Source organism: Macaca nemestrina, chromosome 7, assembly GCF_043159975.1.
Source record: "Macaca nemestrina isolate mMacNem1 chromosome 7, mMacNem.hap1, whole genome shotgun sequence".
Taxonomy (NCBI): Eukaryota; Metazoa; Chordata; class Mammalia; order Primates; family Cercopithecidae; genus Macaca; species Macaca nemestrina.
The window spans coordinates 90,609,362-90,629,722 of NC_092131.1; the positions used below are offsets into that span (position 1 = coordinate 90,609,362).

A 20,361-nucleotide genomic window follows, 5' to 3' on the forward strand; every position below is an offset into this window, starting at 1 on the left:
TATACTCTGTAACACACATGACATGACAACAAAATTGCCTTACAACTCATTTCTCAGAACATGTCCCTGTCAAGTGACACATGGGTAACTGTGTTTTAATGGAAATAACTGGGAAAAGGAAAAAAAAACGAATATTGTTCCAAAGGGTACATAAATGTTGAATGCATTATAACTCATGCTTATGCAGGTGTGGTTTTGACCTGTGTTTTTCTATAGGATTAGCAAGGAACTGTCAGCCCCTCATTGCGTGTAAAATGAGGGAAAAGCAGTCTTACAGGTATGCTAAGTTGGTGTTTCAGAATATCTACATTTATAACTAACTAGAGTGTAAGTCAATTCATCACACACTCACTAAGCCCTGCTTTTGCTAAAGGTGACCCTTGGCTGGTGTGATCACTATCCTTGGCCCTTCTGAGCATCTAAGCGCTATTCCCAGAGTTACGTCATAAAGGAACACAAAACTATTGATATATGTCTGCACAGTGAGTTCCCAGAGTACAACACAAGAGCAGTCTGTAACCTCGGCCCTTCCAGTAAAAGCATATGGAAATGCAAGTGAGTACATGGTGCCATGCACCTAACTTACTTGTTTTAAAGCAGAAGAGATACAGAAAAGTGCACTGTAAGTATACAGTTCGTTGAATTTTCAGAAACAGCACATCTATGCAGCCAGTCCCCAGACAAAGAAATAGCATGAGGCACCCAGAAGTCCCTCTTGAGTCCTCTCCCTGTCACTGTCCACCCCTGAAGGTAACTGTGTCGTGAACTGAGACAACAGAAATGATCTTTGCCTGGTTTTCTCTTTCTTTTACTCTTATAAATGGAGTCATAGATTATGTATTCTTCTGTTCAACATCATTTGGGAGTGTGTCCTCATTTATTTTTAAAATGTCAAGTACCTGGCCAGGTGTGGTGGCTCACGCCTGTAATCCCAGCACTTTGGGAGGCCGAGGTGGGTGGATCACCTGAGGTCAGGAGTTTGAGACCAGCCTGGCCAATGTAGTGAAACCCCGTCTCTTCTAAAAATACAAAAAACTAGCCGAGCGTGTGGCACACACCTGTAATCCCAGCTACATAGGAGGCTGAGGCAGGAGAATCACTTGAACCCCAGAGGCAGAGGCTGCAATGAGCTGAGATCGCGCCATTGTACTCCAGCTTGGGCAACAAGAGCAAAACTCCATCTCAGAAAAAAAAAAAAAAAAAACAGTCCCCACATTTCAGCTATTATTAGTAACAAAATACTTTGACTCCTCATAATTCTCTGACACACCCTATATGCTAGCACACTGAGATTAACAAACACTGGTCAAACAATAAAGTGTATGGTAAACAGGTTATGCAGGGCCTTGTGCAATTGGCCCCAACCTGCTTCTCCAGCCTGTCTGTGCTTTTTTCCCCATCCACTGTTCCTTGCACAACTCTTGGCCCTTACATACTCATTCATCAAGCCCCATCTTCAGTGTTAGATCTGTGAAGCCTTTCCCCATCTGTTCCACACCATTCAATTTTGCATGCTCTATTCTCTGCACTTTGCTCTTTCCTGTGTTGTATCATTTGTCGCATTATATTTGAACCATAAGTCAACAGTCTTTCCATTTGCTAAGCTCTTTTTACATCGTCACATCATAGGCACAGCACAAATGTTGAATAAATGAGAAGTGATCCTTCTCCAGGGACTTGATAATCTGCTGGAGGAGACAGATGTGCAGAGAATTATAATCATTATCCTTACCTTGCACTTCCTACTTGCCACTGTTTTAAGTGCTCATCTAATCCTTCTAACAATGTTAGAAAGTAGGTCCTATTATTATTACTATTATTGTTTTGCAGACATGGAGATTAAGTAGCTTGCCCAAGATCATAAAGTGGCAGAGCTGAAGTAATGGATTCAAGTAGTTGGGTTCCAACCTCTTCTCAGACTCCTTGCATAATTTATTCCCTGCCTTCAAGACAGAAGATGAGGAATGTACACTATTAAAACGAAAATTGTTGCAGCTTTGGATATGTGTGGTGGGTGGTATAGGTCACACCATAAAAGTATATTGGAGTCAGGTCATCCAAGACCTAGGGTGATGTGCTAAGGAGTATTGACTTTTCTATACACAGTAGACAGCTGATGAGGTTTTTGAGTAAATGACTGGTTTTGTGTTGGAAGAAAGTGACTTCAGTGGCAATATAGTGGCTACATTGACAAGCACAAAGATTGGGAAGAGTTTGTTGCAGAAATCCCACTGAAGGCAAGGGCAATGGGAATGGGATGCAGGCCTGGCTGAATGCTCACATCAGCTTCTCTGCCTTCAGACACCCACTAACAACAATAAAGAGGCCAAATCACAAGCAACAAGACACATGAGGACAAAATCGAAAAGGAGAAAACAATTTTGGAAGCTCAAAGGTAGGTAGGTTGAAAATTCGTAACCACCCAGTGGGTTCATCTTGCCTGCTCCCTAAACAGAGCTGATTTATCAAGACAGGGGAATTTCAATAAAGAAAGAGTAATTCACTCAAAGCCGTCTGTGGGGGGGACTGAAGTTTTATTATAACTCAAATTGGTCTTTCCGAGCATTCAGGGATCAGAGTTTTTAAGGATAATTTGGTGGGTAGGGGATGTTGAGTCAAGAGTGCTGATTGGTTGGGTCAGAGATGAAATCAGGGAATTAAAGCTGTCTTCTTGTGCTGAATCAGTTCCTGGGTGGGGGCCACAAGAGCCAAGATCAGATGAGCCAGTTTATCAATCTGGGTGATGCCAGCTGATCCATCAAGTGCAGACTCTGCAAAATAGTTACTGACTTAGGAGCAGTTTAGGGAGGGTCAGAATCTTGCAGCCTCCAGCTGCATGACTCCTAAACCATAATTTATAATCTTGTGACTAATTTGTTAATCCTATAAAGGCAGTCTAGTCCCCAGTCAAGAAGGGGATTTGCCTCTTATCTTTGTTTTAAACTATAAACTAAATTCCTCCCAAACTTAGTTCAGCCTATGCCCAGGGATGAACAAGGACAGCTTGGAGGTTAGAAGCAAGATGGAGTTGGTTAGGTCAGATCTCTTTCACTGTCTCAGTTTCAATTTTGCAGTGGCGGGTTCAAACTAACTTAGTCGACCCAGGAACATTACATTCCTATCTGGAATGGGGAAAACTGAAAAAGCCTGACTTATGAGCTGGATTCCTCTGAAGGCTCAGGAGCTTGTAGTCTTGAGTACCATGCTGTACCATGGGGTGGTGGGTAGAAAACCAATTGGAAACAATTACTTCTAGATCCTCTGCCCCATTCCATGTAGTTAGCGATTGCTCCCTCCACCACCTAGCAGATTAGAGGTTTATTCCCGGAGAGTGTGAAACAACAGGTCTTTCGACTAGAGAACACCAGACACAGCTGGAGATAGGAATAAAACACTGAAAACAGGATTAATTAAACATGTACATACTAAATATAACCACCATCCTCCCCGGCCTTCTCCCCAACTCTACTGCCAGAACACTTCTAACTCTAGGTAGGAGGCTAGAAGAGACTTTTCTGGGGAATTTAACAAACCCAAGAAAAAAGATCTAAAGACAGATATCAGGGTTCCCCAAGTAAATTACTCAGCCAAATCACCCTACTATGAAGCCCATAGTGGCAAATATCACCATGTACATAGAGCTAATTGGCATTTAAGTGGCTCACTCTTACATATGAGTGAATAGCCAAGGATCATCAGGAATTAGGGGAAAGCCTCTAACCCAAAAGGCGGAGATCAAAACAAACACGAAACAGATTAAACAAAGAGGAAGTTAATTTATCAATACCCTCAAAGAAATTATAAAGTATACTACATAAAAAATTTTCAGTGAGGGGCTGGGCATGGCAGCTCACACCTGTAATTCCAGCACTTTGGTAGGCCAAGGCAAGAGGATCACTTGAGCCCAGGAGTCTAAGACTAGCCTGGGCAACATCATGAGACTCTGTCCCTCAAAAAACAAACAAAAAAACAAAAAATACAAAAAAACTAAATAGCTGAGTAGAGTAGTCCCAGCTACTTGGGAGGCTTGGCAGAAGGATGGTTTGAACCCAGGAGTTTGAGGTTACAGTGAACTATAATCGTATGATCACACCACTGCACTCCAGCCTGGGTGACAAGGCAGAGCAAGACCCTGTCTCGAAAAAGAAAAAAATATTCAGTGGGGAAACAAATACCTTTTATAAATTAATAATGTGATAGCAAAAATGGAAAACTCAGAAATACAGTAGAAACAGGTTGAGGAAATCTAGATTTTACAGCAACAGGACAAAGAAATTAGAAAACAGGAGAGAGAGATGATACAATGTGAGAACTGGTCACCAAGGTCCGATAATTGAATAATAGGAGTACCAAAAAGAGTAAAAAGGACTGGAAAAGAGAAAGTACCAAAGAAATTCAAGAAAAGTTTTTAGAACTGAAAGACTTAGTCTTTAAATAATGTGTGCAAGTATAACCGGAAAAAAAATTTTAAAAGGAGAAACAGGATCGACCTGAAATAAAGAGCCATCGTTTCACTAGCATGCTGAGATGCTGCTCTGTTTACTCAGTAAGGAAGTAGGAAACCCTAGGAGGAAGAAAAGTTCAGTTCTCACCTGAGTGACTTCTGATACTGTTATCAGCACAGCGTGGAATCCAGCAGAGAGTTAGAAATGCTCTGTTGAAAATTAGGACAGATCCAAATATGAGTCATTTGTGTACAGGTATTATGAAAATAATGGAAGAAAGTGTGATTGCCCTGAGAGTGGAGAGAGACAAGGTGGGGTGGGTAGGGGGAGGACTGGATAGAAGGAGGAAAGTGAGGGAAATTTGAGTCAGGAGAACAAAAAATACTATGAGGAAACTAAGAAAGGTTTTATAGAGCTTTGAGAAGGAAAATGTATGTGGGGTTTAGTATCTCTGAGAGCAACAGTGGGATGAGATCTGAGAAACCACCAGATGATTTGACCATTAGGAAGCAGTTGATGATATTTAAGAGAGAATTTTTAGTTAGACCCAAGTGTGCACGGGAGGGGAAGAGGTAGAAACCAAGGATGGTGGTTTTCAATTTATTTGTATTCTCTGCACACAAATAATACTGGCATTCTGGGTTGCATCTTTGAAATGACAGGCTGAAAATAATACCATTCAAGTCAAAAATAGTTTTAACACAATCACCAAAGGTGATGTTCCAGACATCCAAACCATCTCCCTGGGCACCAACTGGACTTACTGCTGTATCTCCCACTTTTTCCTTAATACAACCCACCAGGGCTGCACTTGGCAGGCATGGACTGCCCAGATGTTTGGACACTTGACCTAAATATTAAACTTTAATTGGTCTTGATTGTCACTTATGACAGTATAAAACGTGTCTTGCTTTATCAAAATGCACATTTGAAAATTATGGTTGATAAAATGCCTTTTCTAATAGTAGGATCATAGATCAGACTAGCAAACCATTTCTGAGTTTCTCTGGTTATTTTAAAGACGGTAGAGCTGAACTCACATCAAAGCCTTTACAGTAAACGCCATGTATGCCCTCTTAATTGCAAAGCTGGCCTATGTCTTTTCTAAGATAAAGGAAAAGCAAACAGTGATCCCTTTCTAAGTTTGCAGTTCACAGTAAACCTTACCAAGTAGTTGGAATGAACTGTAGTCCAGTTACTTACTGCATTGGGTACAATACATGTTTATGTATACCGTGGATTGCTTGTGTTTTTCTTTTCAGGATTTTTGCTTTGTTTTCAAAGTACGCTTCTCTGATATTTATTTTAAATTTACTTTACATACTGTTTTTTTGCAATGGAATCTTGCTTTGTTGCCCAGACTAGTCTCAAACTCCTGGGTTCAAAGGATCCTCCTGCCTCAGCCTCCCAAGTACCGAGATTACAGGCACACACCACTGTGCCAGCAGTTCTCTGACACTTAGAAGCATTAAGATATGGAATGTGATCTGCCTGTGATTTTCTTTCCAGTGAGAATGGCTCAGGTGTTTGCTGTTTGGTAGAGCCTACCTAATCATTGAAGGCAGTAGAGTTGATGCATGGTTTTACCTGAAAAATGTGCAATGGCGTGATCCCGCTTACCGCAAGCTCCACCTCCCAGGTTCAAGCGATTCTCCTGCCTCTGCCTCCCAAGTAGCTGGTATTACAGGCATGCATCACCAGACCTGGCTAATTTTGTATTTTTAGTAGAGACGGAGTTTCTCAATGTTGGTCATGCTGGTCTCTAACTCCTGACCTCAGGTGATCCGTCTACCTAGGCCTCCCAAAGTGCTGGGATTACAGGCATGAGCCACCATGCCTGGCCATCTGAAAAACACTTTCTATGCTTATATTGGCAGCACATATACTAAAATTGGAATGATACAGAGAAGATTAGCATGGCCCCTTCTCAAGGATAACATGTAAATTTATGAAGCATTTCATATTTTTTAAGTTTTTAAAAAAAGCACTTTCTAGGGGTGGCAATCAGAATGTCTGTGTGTTTTTTAAGTGCCTCAAGCCTCCTGTCAGACTCATTTCTCCCTTTGAGGCCCGTGAAGTTAGCACCCCAGAAGCACATTTATAATTGCTGATGACATCTTTTTAAGCTATTCAATAAACTATGAAGAAGGGCAGGTTTCCCCACAGCTAAACTTCTTTCATTTACTAAGGATCATATATTGTCCATCTCCAAATCACCAGATATTTGTTTTTCTGCAAAACACAAAAGAGTAGTATATCCTACTTTTGTAAGACAACATTGGATTTTTAACTGTCAGTTTTCCTGAAAATTATCTTTTAATTTTTTTTCTGATTGTGCTATTTTTCTCCACAATAAAGAGAAAGGGTTCCCCTGACTCACTGGACTATTGACAAGTACATAATTTTTTTATTGCATAGCATTTTTTTTTTTTTGAGATGGCATCTCATTCTGTTGCCCAGACTGGAGTGCAGTGGTGCAATCTTGGCTCACTGCAACCTCCACCTCCTGGGTTCAAGCAGTTCTCCTGCCTCAGCCTCCCAAGTAGCTAGGATTACAAGCGTGTGCCACCATGCCCAGCTTTTTTTTTTTTTTTTTTTTTTTTTTGGATTTTTAGTAGAAATGGGGTTTCACCATGTTGGCCAGACTGGTCTCAAACTCCTGACCTCAATTTGTCCACCCCCCCTTGGCCTCCCAAAGTGCTGGGATTACAGGCGTGAGCCACCATGCCTGGCTCACATAGCATTCTTTGCTTGAATATAGCATATGCCCTCTTGATTGTGTGTTATTTTTAATATGTACAACAAACAGTTTGACGATTACATGGAAGGGAAGATAGGTGACAAACGAAAATAAAATTAATTGGCAACAGCCTTTCCACCATACAAGTGAGTTTCATTACAAGTTGATAATAGAATCAGGGCAACATTTGAGGGTGATCGCAAATAGCTGAGTCTTGGAAAAGGCTGTACGGACAGAAGGCATGTCAGCTTCACCTGGGGATTTGGAAACAGGGCTCAACAGCTCTCTACACTTCCTGGATTGGTAAGAAGAGAGAAGAAGCCACCAGGATTTCATCAGAGGCTTTAAAAAAAAACAGCATAGTAAGAAGTAAATAAATAGTATTGCTTATTTTGTTACTTAATAGTCTGCTGTGGAGGATGGCCAAGGGCCGCCTCTAGTGAAAATGTGTCATTCCAATTGTTACAGGTCGGTGGTGACATACCCACCGTGGGAGGCTGGATTCACAAACACAGCAGCATGCCATTTGGAATAGTGATATGTAGAACAGACGACGCTGGGATGCTTGGGCAGCCCGTATTGTCCACCCTCACTGTGCTACTTGAGTTGTGAATCAGCTGGCAAACAAACAAACAAAAGCAAAACACCGTAGAGCGCGCTCCCGGCTACTGAACTGGAGGCGGCGGCAGGCGCCAGGCGAGACTGGGAATGTGCAGGGCCCCCTCCCTGCCCCGGCAGCCCTGGCCGCGGTCCCCGTCTTCGCCGCCACCGCGCAGCACTCGGTGCCAGACCCCTGAGGTCGGCGGCTGCTCCCACCCGGGGGCTTAGTCAGCCGCGCCGGGCCGAGCGTCGGGCCGAGCACCAGGAGGCGAGGGCGCGCACCGGGAGCCTCCGTTGGTGCCGCCGCCGCGCCGCCCTCAGAGGCTGCGTCCCGGGAAGCCCGGCTCCCAGAGCGCTCCGGCCTGGCCCGGTGCCCCGGACCTGAGTGGAGAGCCTGGGCCAGCTCTCCGCCGTGACTGGACCAGGCAGCCGCCGCGGAGAGCGACCCAGAGAGGTGGCGGAGGAGACCCCCAGCTGGGGGCCAGCGCTCTGCCCCAGCCTAGCCGCCTGCCTACCGCCTGCAGAATTTCGACACGCTGGCCATCGTGGGCACTGGGATGTTCGGGCGGGTGGACCCGGTGAAGAAGAAAACAGCCAAGCATTTCTTCGCCCTCAAGGTGATGAGCATTCACGACGTCATCCGCCTGAAGCAGGAGCAGCACGTGCACATTGAGAGGTCGGTCCTGAAGGAAGTCATCCACCTGTTCCTCATCAGGTTGTTGTGGACGTGGCATGACTAGCGCTTCCTCTACAGGTTCATGGAGTACCTGCCGGGCGGCGAGCTCTTCAGCTACCCGCACAACCGGGGGCGCTTCTCCAGCGCCAAGGGTCTCTTTTACTCTGCGGAGATCACCTGTGCCATCGAGTACCTCCACTCCAAGCAGATCGTCTACAGGAACTTAAGCCGGAGAACATCCTGCTGGATAGGGACGGCCACATCAAGCTCATGGACTTTGGGTTCGCCGAGAAGCTGGTAGACAGGACTTGGACCCTCTGTGGAACACCCGAGTACCTGGCCCCCGAAGTCATTCAAAGCGAGGGCCACGGAAGGGCCGTGGATTGGTGGGCCCTCGGCATCCTGATAATTCGAGATGCTCTCAGGGTTTCCTCCCTTTGTGTGTGTGTGTGTGTGTGTGTGTGTGATAACACATTTGGCATTTATCAGAAAATTCTTGCAGGCAAAATAGATTTCCCCAGACATTTGAATTTCTGTGTAAAAGACCTCATTAAGAAACTGCTCGTGGTTGACAGAACAAGGCGGTTAGGAAACATGAAGAACAGGGCTAATGATGTGAAACGCCATCGGTGGTTCCGCTCCGTGGACTGGGAAGCTGTTCCGCAGAGAAAACTGAAGCCTCCCATTGTGCCCAAGATAGCCCGCGACGGAGACACCTCCAACTTCGAAACTTACCCAGAGAATGACTAGGACACAGCCGCCGCCATGCCGCAGAAGGATTTAGAAATCTTCAAGAATTTCTGAGGACAGGAGCTCACATCTGGAAGAAACAGGAAGATTGGAATCTGCCTGGAACAAAGACCTGCACCTAAGCAGACCAGAAGCAATGTCTTCTTCACGTGATAAGGACATTTCCACTTTTCTGTGTGCCTGTATGTACAGAAACAGATCAGAGCATAGATGAAAATAATGTAACTGGCATTATTTAAGCAACTGGAATTCCACACTGTAGAAAGGTTTTGAAAGTTGTTTGGTTGTAGATTTTGTCTTATCCTTTAGTGTTGTGTTTCTATTGTGATGTCTTGGTTTTTCTCATAGACTTAAGTTTGTAAGTTTGAACTGGACTTGTTCGATTATAACCACAAATTTGTGTGTGTGTGTGTATGTACCTGTGTGTATATATAGAAGTCATTATGGCAGATCCACAGAAATTGTGCAGTGATGTAAATGTTAATGCTTCACAGAGCCTATAATTTTTATTTTTCAATTTGTTTTTTCAAAAATCTCTTCTCTTGGGGACAACATCTGAAGGGTGTGTTGCATGGATTTAAAAAATCACCTCACATGCATTTTTTAGTTTGGGTGAAAAAAATATCATGGGGACATCCACCTTCAGTAGCTTTAGTGCTTCCTACCTGGTAACTTGAGACTTTAAAAGAAGAAACAAAGAGAAGAAGATATGGGAATGAATTTATTCCAAGAATCTACAATGACATTGAAGTTGTTGGAGGAATGTACTGTATTTAAAAACACCTTCTGTGTCACTTTCAAAAATTTCATCTAAGCTGGGTGCAGTGGCTTGTTCCTGTAGTCCCAGCACTGTGGGAGGCTGAGGTGGGCACATTGCTTGAGCCCAGCAGTTGGAGAGCAGTCTGGGCAACATGGTGAGACCTCATCTCTACAAAATACAAAAAAGTTAGCCGGGCATGGTGGCGTGTGCCTGTAGTCTCAGCTACTCAGGAGGCTGAGATGAGAGGACCGCTTGAGCCCGGGAAGGTCCAGGCCACAGTGATCCAAGATCACACCACTACACTCCAGCCTGGGTGACACGTGAGACCCTGTCTAAAAACAAAAACAAAAACAAAAACCAACAACAACAAAAAAAACCGGCAATGGCTTTGAAGGTGGAATGAAGAGAACGTCCACCTTAAGACTTTAAAGGACAGTGAAGCTGGGTGCGGTGGCTTACTCCTATTATCCTAGGATTTGAGGAAGCCAAGGCAGGAGGATTGCTTGAGCCTAGGAGTTTGAGACCAGGCTGGGCAGCATAGCAAGACCCCATCTCTGTAAAAAGAAAAAAATGTTAACAGAACATAGCCGCCCTTTTTCATCAATGACCTTTTCTTCACGTTGAGGTCAACTCAGTAGGTGAGAATAATTAGTGGGTTGAGTAGAATAAACTCTTTACAATTAATAACTATGTTATTAATTGGAAAATGATGTTCAGATAGTGAAATGTGGAAATGTTTTAGACAACTGTATTTTCAGCCTGTGCACCTCAGTCACCATCCTGTTGGGATTAACAGTTGAGGGCCATCATTGTCTAAACATTTCACATTCAGTTTCCCATCAGTTTTACTATGAATGTGAAAAGGTGAAACTGGTGCTGACTTCGGCAGCAGGTATACTAAAATTGGAATGGCACAGAGGAGGTTAGCATGGCCCCCTGTGCAAGGAAGATCCGCAGATTCATGCAGCATTCCATATTTTTTTTTAAAAATGTTACACTGTGCACTGATATGTGGAGCTAGAAGGAAAAGCATTAAGTCTCATGTTTGCTGACTACAAAAAAAATCATAGTAATAATATTATTGAACATTCTACTTTAAAAAGTATTAATAAAACCGTAAATGAAACACTTTTCTTGAGCACACTTTAAAAAGTACATAGTCCATATGCCTATTTTTAGGTTGCCTGTTTTGTTATCCAGGATTTCATACTGATGAAAATTTGCATCAGGAAAAGCCTGAAATACCTTGCCTTAATTGTGAACAGATATGCAGGACAATGAAATATGCAAGCACATTGATGACCTTGTTCTTTACAGACATTGTAATAAGCCTCCAGCCATACAGAACAAATGAGAAATTAGAAGCGCTTCCAAGAACGTGTGATGGTGTGAAACCCACTTTTGATCGTCATGCACACTTCAACATTTGAAGTGAGACAGGCTACCTGGTAACTGCCCCATGGTGGGGTCATAGTTTAAATGGCCCAATGTCATGTAGAGGTTAATTTAATCAAAATGAGCTATAAACATGGAAAAATCACTATGTATAATTTTTAAATAGTTTACCTGGCCAGACATGGTGGCTCACGCCTGTGATCCCAGCACTTTGGGAGGCCGAGGCAGATGGATCAACCGAGGCTGGGAGTTCGAGACCAGCCTGGCCAGCATGGCAAAACCCCCGTCTCCACTAAAACTACAAAAATTAGGCGTGCTGGCTGGTGGGCACCTGTAGTCCCAGCTGCTGAGGAGGCTGAGGCAGGAGAATCACTTGGACCTGGGAAGCAGAGGCTGCAGTGAGCCGGGATTGTGCCACTGCACTCCAGCCTGGGCGACAGGGTGAGACTCCATCTCAAAAAATAAAAAATAAATAAATAAAAATAGTTTATCTGGATGGCATTCCAAAATTTTCGCATAGATGATCACATGAAACAATCACTGTGCTGAATGTGGAGGAAAATTCATTACAATAATCACAAAATTTGTATCAGAAAAAATTACAAATTTACTTTGCTTCATGTAATTTTATGAGTTGGCAGTATTTTCTCAAACTGGAACTCTATAAGAGAATATCTTCAGGAAATGGATATGCCACAACAGGAAGTATAGCGGGGCAAGTCTTGTTTTCCTCAAGGGAAATGCCACCAGCCTGCTTTCATAGGCATTGATAAAGCCAGGAAGAAAATAAAGTCACAACTGAATAGTATACGCTGCATCTACTGAATTATTCTAATTCCTTCCCAACACAAGTCTAAATCCTGCTTAGCCTGAACTATCTATAGCCAGTGATGGGCAAATTATATTTGCTGTCAGCATGATAGAATAAGAAGCAGAAACCCCCCAGTAATGGGGTAAGATTGCACACTTCATCCCCTTAAAATGCTGTTCAACCCCACTCCCTCTCCATGCCCATGAAACAACTGTACAGTCACTTGTTAGTGAATTTCTTGTTCAGCGTGTTGTTTCTTTCTGTCCATACTTAAAGACCAAATCATTTGTTTGCTTTGAAGAAAAACAAAACAAAACAAAACAAAACAAAAAAAAGACCAAATCATTTGAAATCACTACCCATTAAAAAAAAAATCTCCAGTGGAACTAAACAGTTGAGTGCTTTGGGATGTGTTCACCATTTCTTTGTTTGACCTACGTGGCCTCTAGTTCTTTGGACCATTGTAACTGTGAATCTATGGCTTAATACTGTTAAAGACCCCAAGGCTCAACTCTGTGCCCAGGGTGTACCTCAGGCTGCACAAATATCACACCAGAATGTCACAGTCATTCATTGCTCCAGCTACTGAGTGAACAGAGTGCAACACAGCAGTGGCTTGGGTTTTATTTTTGTGGCCTGTTAACTTTGCATCAGGTCTACACAGTCCTTGCAGCCTTTGATTTCTCCAGTTGCAGAGATTTGAAATGGGGTGCCGGGGTTCCTCTCATTTTTCCTTCAATCTAACTAGCATGAATTTTACACACATTGGAGGAGTCATTTGCACCATTTTTCTCTGTTGCCGACAGAGGCAAGAAGCCCTTCTAATTAGTCTAACTTAAACCAATGGGATTCGCTTAACAAAAGCAAGAAGAAAAGCACAAGAACAGGTGTCTTAATGTATTTGGATAGTTTCTTTGGGGTGTGTGCGTGTGTGTGTGTGTGTGTGTGTCTTGGTGAAGGTGGGGGCTGTATTTTCACCAAGCCTTTTCATAATCAAGTTTGCTTTGCAAACCTTATGGCCTTGCACCCAGCAGAACAGTCCTTCCTAATAAAAGGTGGATGCCCTGTCACGGTTCTCTGTAAATTATCATGTGTTGGGAAGTTCTGTTAAGGCTTAGTTTGATCTTCCATGGTGGACACGTCTGTTCTGTATGTAAAAGGCTTTACATGTGTGTTTTAGCAGATGGGATTTGAAGGCTTTCCACAGTTCTTGTCCTCTGAGATGACTGTTGAGCTCTGCTCAGCTGTCATAGCCTAATTCTTTTTTTTTCTGCGCTGAACGCTGAGCAGCCTCACCATGTTGCCAATGTGCTTCTGGGGCCCCTGTTACTGCTGGCGGATGCCATGCACACAGGTGGAGTGCCTTTGCAGGTTTGTGCACCCCTTGGTGAGCCGGAACTGGGAGCCCTGTGGCGTGATCTCACCTTTTCATGGGGGGTGGGGAGGGGAGTGCCTATTTTTAATCCTGTCTGTTTGTTGCACAATGGAAATCACTGTAATTTGTACATATGCCCTAGGAAAATCTTACTGCTGTCTAATTTATGTAATAATACTGTTGATTCCAGGTTTGTTTAATAAAACTTTGTATCTTTTAAGGAAAAAAAAAAAAAAACTGTAGTATGTCCAGGAAAGTGCGTTGGGATAATCCAAGGCCAGGCTTTGAGGTTCCACGACTCTATTATGTGACTAAAAGTCTAAAACATTGGTATAATTTCTTTGGCCTGATTGTTTATAAGTAGTAGATAATAAATGAATTTTATATTATAAACACAATTGACAAGCTTTTGCCTCTTTTCCCTTTTTATTAAAGTAAAACATACATAGGTGTAACGTCTTAAATAATTTTTCTTGTCATAAATTACGTATTTGCCATTTTATTTTAGTCTTAGTGTTTCTTTTGTTTTCTTTTGGGTTGCATATGAATTGTTAGTGATTTCTATTTCTCTCTTATAGTTATTTGGAAAATATATCTGTTTTAAATCATTGCCTTTCTTTTTTTTGAGACCAAGTCTCACTCTGTCACCCAGGCTGGAGTGCAGTGGCATGATCTCAGCTCACTGCAACCTTTGCCTCCTGGGTTCAAGCAATTCTGTCTCAGCCACCTGAGTAGCTATGATTACAGACATGCACCACCACACATAGCTGACTTTTGTATCTTTAGTAGAGACAGGGTTTCACCATGTTAGCCAGGTTGGTCTCCAACTCCTGACCAAGAGATCTGTCTGCCTCAGCCTCCCAAAGTGCTGATATTATAGGTGTGAGCCACTACGCCCAGCCAAATCATTGCCTTTCTATGCTTTTTATTTTTTAGTTTTTTGGAAACAGGGTCTAACTCTGTCACCCAGGCTGGGGTGCAGTGACACAATCATGGTAACCCACTGCACTCTTGAAACTCTTGCGTGCAAGTGATCCTCCCCTATCAGCCCCCCGAGTAGCTGAGACTATGGGTGTGTGCCACAATGTCCAGCCTTTTAAATTTGTTTGTAGAGACTGGGTCTCGCTATGTTGCCCAGGTTGGTATCAAGCTCAGCCTCAAGTGATCCTCCCACATCAGCCTCCCAAAGCACTAGGATTACAGGCATGAGCCTCTGTACCCAGGCACCTTTCTCCTCTTTTCAAAAAATATGCTTGAAAATTCCTTTTTTCAGTAATCAAAGCCAAGACCGAAGTAAATTCTGCATGCAATGCGCTTCCTGCCCCCGCCAGCTTTCTGGCCATTGTTAATTTCACTTGAATTTATAAACCAAATTGCTATTCCCAGTGATTTTTTACATTATGTATCTTCTCAAATTTTATTCTTGACTTTTACACTACATTTTGTTATCACCATTATATTTATTATTTAGTCTTTATTTCATGATGTGTCTAATGAGAAAATCTTAATTTGGGTTCCTTTCTTTGGTAATGTTTCCAGGAAAAATGACTGGGTTATGTTTGCATCCCAACAATTTCCTAAGAAGAAAGATATATTTTCTCACACTGTGTATCAGAGTATGCCTTTTGGTTGCCATTCTTTTTGTTAATGGCAATATGTCTTTTATAGACCCATCACACGTATTTTTTTCTCTAAGTTATTTTGCCATCCTTCAATATTACATTTCACTGTCTTCAGGAATTATTTGTAAATTGAGTTTCTGCTTTCCAATCTGCATGTTTAATTACCACTTTCATCTTCTCCTGAGTGTTCTGGGAGAATATCTGAATTCTTCTTCTTTTTTTTTTTTTTTTTTTTGAGATGGAGTTGCTCTTGTTACCCAGGCTAGAGTGCAGTGGCACAATCTCGGCTCAGTGCAAACTCCGCCTCCCCGGTCTCAGCCTCCCAGGTAGCTGGGATTACAGGCATGCCCCACTATGCCCGGCTAATTTTGTTTTTTTTAGTAGAGACAGGGTTTCACCATGTTGGTCAGGCTGGTCTCGAACTCCTGACCTCAGGTGATCCACCCGCCTCGGCCTCCCAAATCGCTGGGATTACAGGCGTAAGTCACCGCGCCCAGCCTTCTTTACTTCTTCATACCCGATTTGATCTTCTTCCATGTCAATTCAATTCATTACACTCAAAGCAGGTTTTACTCATGAGGGAATTCATGTGTCAAAAGGCAATTAAAAAGCACTAACAAGGCTGGGTGTGGAGGCTCACATCTGTAATCCTAGCACTTTGGGAGGCCAAGGTGGGCAGATTGCTTGAGTCCGGGAGTTGGAGATCAGTCTGGGTAATATGGTGAAACACCGTCTCTACAAAAAAATACAAAAATTAGTCTGGTATGGTGGCTCACGCCTGTGGTTACTCAGGAGGCTGGGGCGAAAGGATCACCTGAACTCAGCAAGTTAAGGCTGCGGTAAGCTGTGATTGTGCCACTGCACTCTAGCCTGGGTGAGAGTGAGACTCTGTCTCAAAAAAAAAAAAAGAGGTCAGGCATGGTGGCTCACTCCTGTAATCCCAGCACTTTGGGAGGCCGAAGCAGGAGGATCACGAGGTCAAGAGATTGAGACCATCCTGGCCAACATGGTGAAACCCTGTCTGTACTAAAAATACAAAAATCAGCTGGGCATGGTGGCGCGTGGCTGTAGTCCCAGCTACTTCGGAGGCTGAGGCAGGAGAATCGCTTGAACCCAGGAGGCAGAGGTTGCAGTGAGCCGAGATCGTGCCACGGTACCCCAGCCTGGTGACAGTGTGAGACTCTATCTTAAAAAATAATAATAATAAATAATAAATAAATAAAATAAAATAAAATAAGAAAGAAAAAGAAAAAAAGCACTAAAAAGCCTGAAGGCACACATCCCAAAGTTAGTGAATGAGTCGGAGTTTAAACCCAGGGCTATATGGCTATGATGCCTGTTTTCCCCTACTCTGCTATACTGTCTCCTCTGTAAATGTTTTTTTGTTTTGTTTTGTCTTTTGGAGACAGGGCCTCGCTCTGTCACCCATGCTGAAGTGCAGTGGTGCCATCACAGCTCACTGCATGTAAATGGTTTCCTAGATTTGTATTTTAATCAAATATTCAGAGAAAGAGTGCTCCCTGTTCTCTTTTGCTGGGGATGTTTTCATTGCCTCACCTTATCTATTTTCTATTTTTCAGTCTCTGTTAATTCAACCTCACAATGGGAAATGACTGCAGACCTGGGCTTGCCGGCTGAGATACTCCACGGGCGCTTATGAAATTACTCTAGAACGGCTTCCCCTTCCTGTCAACAGCCTGTAGACCATTCGTGTTTTCACCTTCTGAAGAGGTTGTGTAAGGCACTGGGTTTGGAATCATGAAAGGCCCAGGTGCAAACCCCAACAGTGCCCGGCACCAGCTGTGCAGCTCGGGTGAGCTGCTTAGCCCCTCTGACCCAGTCACGAGTGATGCCTGTCTCGCGAGGCCAGTGTAGGACCAGTGTGGTCCAGGGACAGTACCTGAAAAGGGCACCCAGGAAAGGGTGGTCGGTTGGGCGCTCTCTTGGCCCCCACCCAGGCATCCCTCGCCCCCGGGCTTGAGGGGCGGTGTCCCAGGATGCACCGCTGCGGGGACCTCTCTCCCGCCCTTGCGGACCCGCCTCGGCCCAGGACACGGAGGAGGCAGGTGGGGGCCCGGGGCGGATGTGGGGAAGGGAAGTGGAGGGAGGACGGCCCTCAGGCCCTGCCCGCTGCGGTGTGTGGGGCTGCCCGATCTCGCCCCCAGCAGGTGCCGCCCAGACCCCGGCCGAGGTTCCCTGTCCCCGCGCAGGCCCAGGCCCAAAGTCCCCGTCCCTGTGCAGGCCCAGGCCGAGGCCGAGAGAGGGCTCGTGTCCCCGCGCAGGTCAAGGCCGAGAGAGTGCCCGTGTCCCCGCGCAGGCCTAGGCCTAAAGTCCTCGTCTCTGTCCAGGCCCAGGCCGAGGCCGAGGCCGAAAGGGGGCCCGTGTCCCCGCGGAGGTCAAGGCCGACAGAGGGCGCCTGTTCCCTCGCAGGCCAAGGCCCAGAGTCCCTGTCCCTGCACAGGCGGTGTCCTGGGGTCCAGTCGCCGCCCCCTCGCTGCAGCCTCTGGGTACTGGGCCTTGCAAAGTCCGTTAAGAGTGCTCCAGGGCTACAGTGCCCAGCGGTTAACAAGTTTGTGATTACTTTCGTGGGTTTATATGTCGCAAATTGAGAAGAGGGCTGCTGGGTTGGGCCCCCCTCCTCTGGACACTAACCCCACCCAGGTAAACAGGGACCCGGCCCAGGTTCCTGCTGGGTGCCGAGGCAGCGGATTCAGCAGGAAGCCCTGGAGACTGCCCGGAAACGTGCTGGAGGCCTGGATGTGATTCCACTGCCACCATCCCCTTTACCCCGGCTTCAAAGCCTCCTGGAGTGCGCTTGGTTTTTCCCAGGTGTAAGTTATTAGCCCTGTATCATGACTAAACGAACACTAAAGATACCCTTTAACTTATTCTGAAATTCAAAACATATATCAAGGGTCCAGAATGTACCTAGAACTTACAATTCTAGATGCTAGGACCTCAAAGGTAAGAAAGGCATCCACCCGCGGCCAGGCGCGGTGGCAGACACCTGTAATCCCAGCATTTTGGGAGGCCGAGAAAGGCTGATCACCTGAGGTCAAGAGTTTGAGACTAGCCTGGCCAACATGGTGAAACCCTGTCTCTACTCAAAATACAAAAATAAACCGGGTGTGGTGGTGGGCACCTGTGATCCCAGCTACTCGGGAGGTTGAGGCAGGAGAATCACTTGAACCCAGGAGGCGGAGGTGACAGTGAGCCAAGATCAGGCCATTGCACTGCAGCCTGGGCAACAAGAGCAAAACTTCTTTAAAAAAAAAAAAAAAAAGGAAGGAAGGAAGGAAGGAGGGAGGAAGGGAGGGAGGGAGGGAGGGAGGGAGGGAGGAAGGAAGGAATGGAAGGAAGGAAGGAAGCCTTCACTTGTGGTCATAGTTCAGAGGACTGAATCACTCTGATATTTGAGCTTACCCCCAATTTCAAAACTCTCATTAGAAAATGTTTTTAAATCACCTGAAATGAGAACAAAATCTAAGTAGTATGTGGAGTGTAGAAATGGTAAAGCAGTTCAGTTAAGTTGGTTTGGGCAGCGTAAGTGTGCATCATCATGCATTAACCGTCAGAAAACCAGTGCCAGGGTCCACATCAACAGTTTTCAAAATAAAGAGTCTCAATTAGACCTGAATATGACAGGCATGGTGGCTCACGCATGTAATCCCAGCACTTTGGGAGGCCGAGGCAGGTGGATCACCTGAGGTCGGGAGTTCAAGACCAACCTAGCCAACTACTCCAGCCTCTACTAAAAATATAAAAACTAGCCAGGTGTGGTGGTGGGCACCTATAATCCCAGCTATTCAGGAGGCTGAGGCAGGAGAATCACTTTAACCCAGGAGGTGGAGGTTGTAGTGAACTGAGATCCTACTACTGCACTCGGGGCTGGGTGACAGAGCAAGACTCCATCTCAAAAAAAAAAAAAAAAATTAGACCTGAATACGCAATAGAGTGTATCATAAATAGACAGCATAGATAAGTGTTATTTTGTGAAAATGTGGTTTCAGTTATATATATGTGTGTATATATACATGTATATATTCATACATATACATATATATTTGTAGGTGTATTTGTATTAGATCATGATATAACATGTATTTATTGTGAATTACATTCTTAAAATTGTTACTGGGTTTGAACCAGGATAAATTTGTTACATATACAGAAAGTGCCCTATGGTAGTAATAATTATTGCATACTAATTATTTACCTGATTGGAACTATAGAAGAGTTCAATGGTATTTTATGCACTTATTAGCTCCATGTTTTACCTTTACTTTACATAGTATTAGCATGGCATGCATTTGAGTGTCTGATCTATCACACTAAGAATAGATCATTCCTGACTTGTAAGGAATGCAATGGCAGAATTGTTCCAATATGTGAGAACAGTCACTGTGGTGGTTGCCGATTATGGAAGCCATGAGCCATTATTGTTACCATGAAAATATGCATGATTTATACATTACTTCTACTGTTTCATGTGTGACCAAATAAGGATCTTTTGCTTTACATTGTTTCTGCTGAAACAAAGTAAAGAAGTTCAACAGTCCAAGAGTTTTCTTGTCTGTTCCAGTTATTATGTTACTTTCTCAGAAAGCTTAGGACCTTGGTCATAGTTCATTCCTGAGGCTGAAGGGGTTTCATTATTAACAAGTCAGATAATTTTCATTTCAGCTTTCATAAAAGATTTTTTTTTAATTTTGAGCAAAGTTTGAAGCATTTAATGCTTATTGTAATAATTAGTTTTATATTTTCTATTTTGATTGATTCATTGGTTGATTTTGATTTTAAGGATTTAAATAGCTGAAAGTATGGACTATATTTCTAGGAAATAATTTCCTGGTATGCCATTTATTCTCTAATGGTTAGTCCAGACATTTAATTATAAATGACTAGTATCCCATTTTGTAAATAGGCCTTGCAGAGAGTTTAACAGGATCAAGCAAATTATTTTTATTTTAACCATACTCACTGGTATCATAACTGCTTTGATGAGAGCTCCATAAATGAATGAATGTTATAGTTTATTTATCTAAACATTGTGATGTGTTACTACTTTTTAGTAAACTTAATTTTTACTCCTTTTTTTAATGAGAGACTAACTTTTGGCAAGTTTATTACAGGGAAGCAATAAGTCATCTGTCTGAACAGAGATGAGTGAATAGAAATCATCCTGTC

At 43.8% G+C, this 20,361-nt stretch overlaps 1 protein-coding gene, 2 non-coding genes and 1 pseudogene across 4 annotated transcripts in view; all 4 read left to right on the forward strand.

Annotated features, from left to right (window-relative positions):
- The first annotated feature begins 6,306 nt into the window (after positions 1–6,306).
- On the forward strand, positions 6,307–6,413 carry LOC112423168 (U6 spliceosomal RNA). Its single transcript, XR_003013637.2, has one exon. It is a non-coding gene; the product is annotated as a U6 spliceosomal RNA (small nuclear RNA).
- A 1,013-nt stretch (positions 6,414–7,426) lies between these two features.
- LOC105499286 (cAMP-dependent protein kinase catalytic subunit PRKX pseudogene) lies at positions 7,427–13,890 on the forward strand (annotated as a pseudogene).
- LOC112423169 (U6 spliceosomal RNA) lies at positions 10,846–10,952 on the forward strand. The gene has a single exon (XR_003013638.1). It is a non-coding gene; the product is annotated as a U6 spliceosomal RNA (small nuclear RNA).
- A 3,195-nt stretch (positions 13,891–17,085) lies between the features above and the next one.
- LOC105499260 (ceramide synthase 3) overlaps positions 17,086–20,361 on the forward strand; it is a 133,250-nt gene continuing 129,974 nt past the window's right edge. The window contains exon 1 of one of the 2 annotated variants that reach the window (XM_011771776.2): positions 17,086–17,240. The gene's annotated coding sequence lies outside the window, so the exon portion shown is untranslated. Of the gene's footprint in view, positions 17,241–17,841; positions 18,006–20,361 lie in introns of those variants that run through there. The other variant, XM_011771778.2, reaches the window with a different exon arrangement.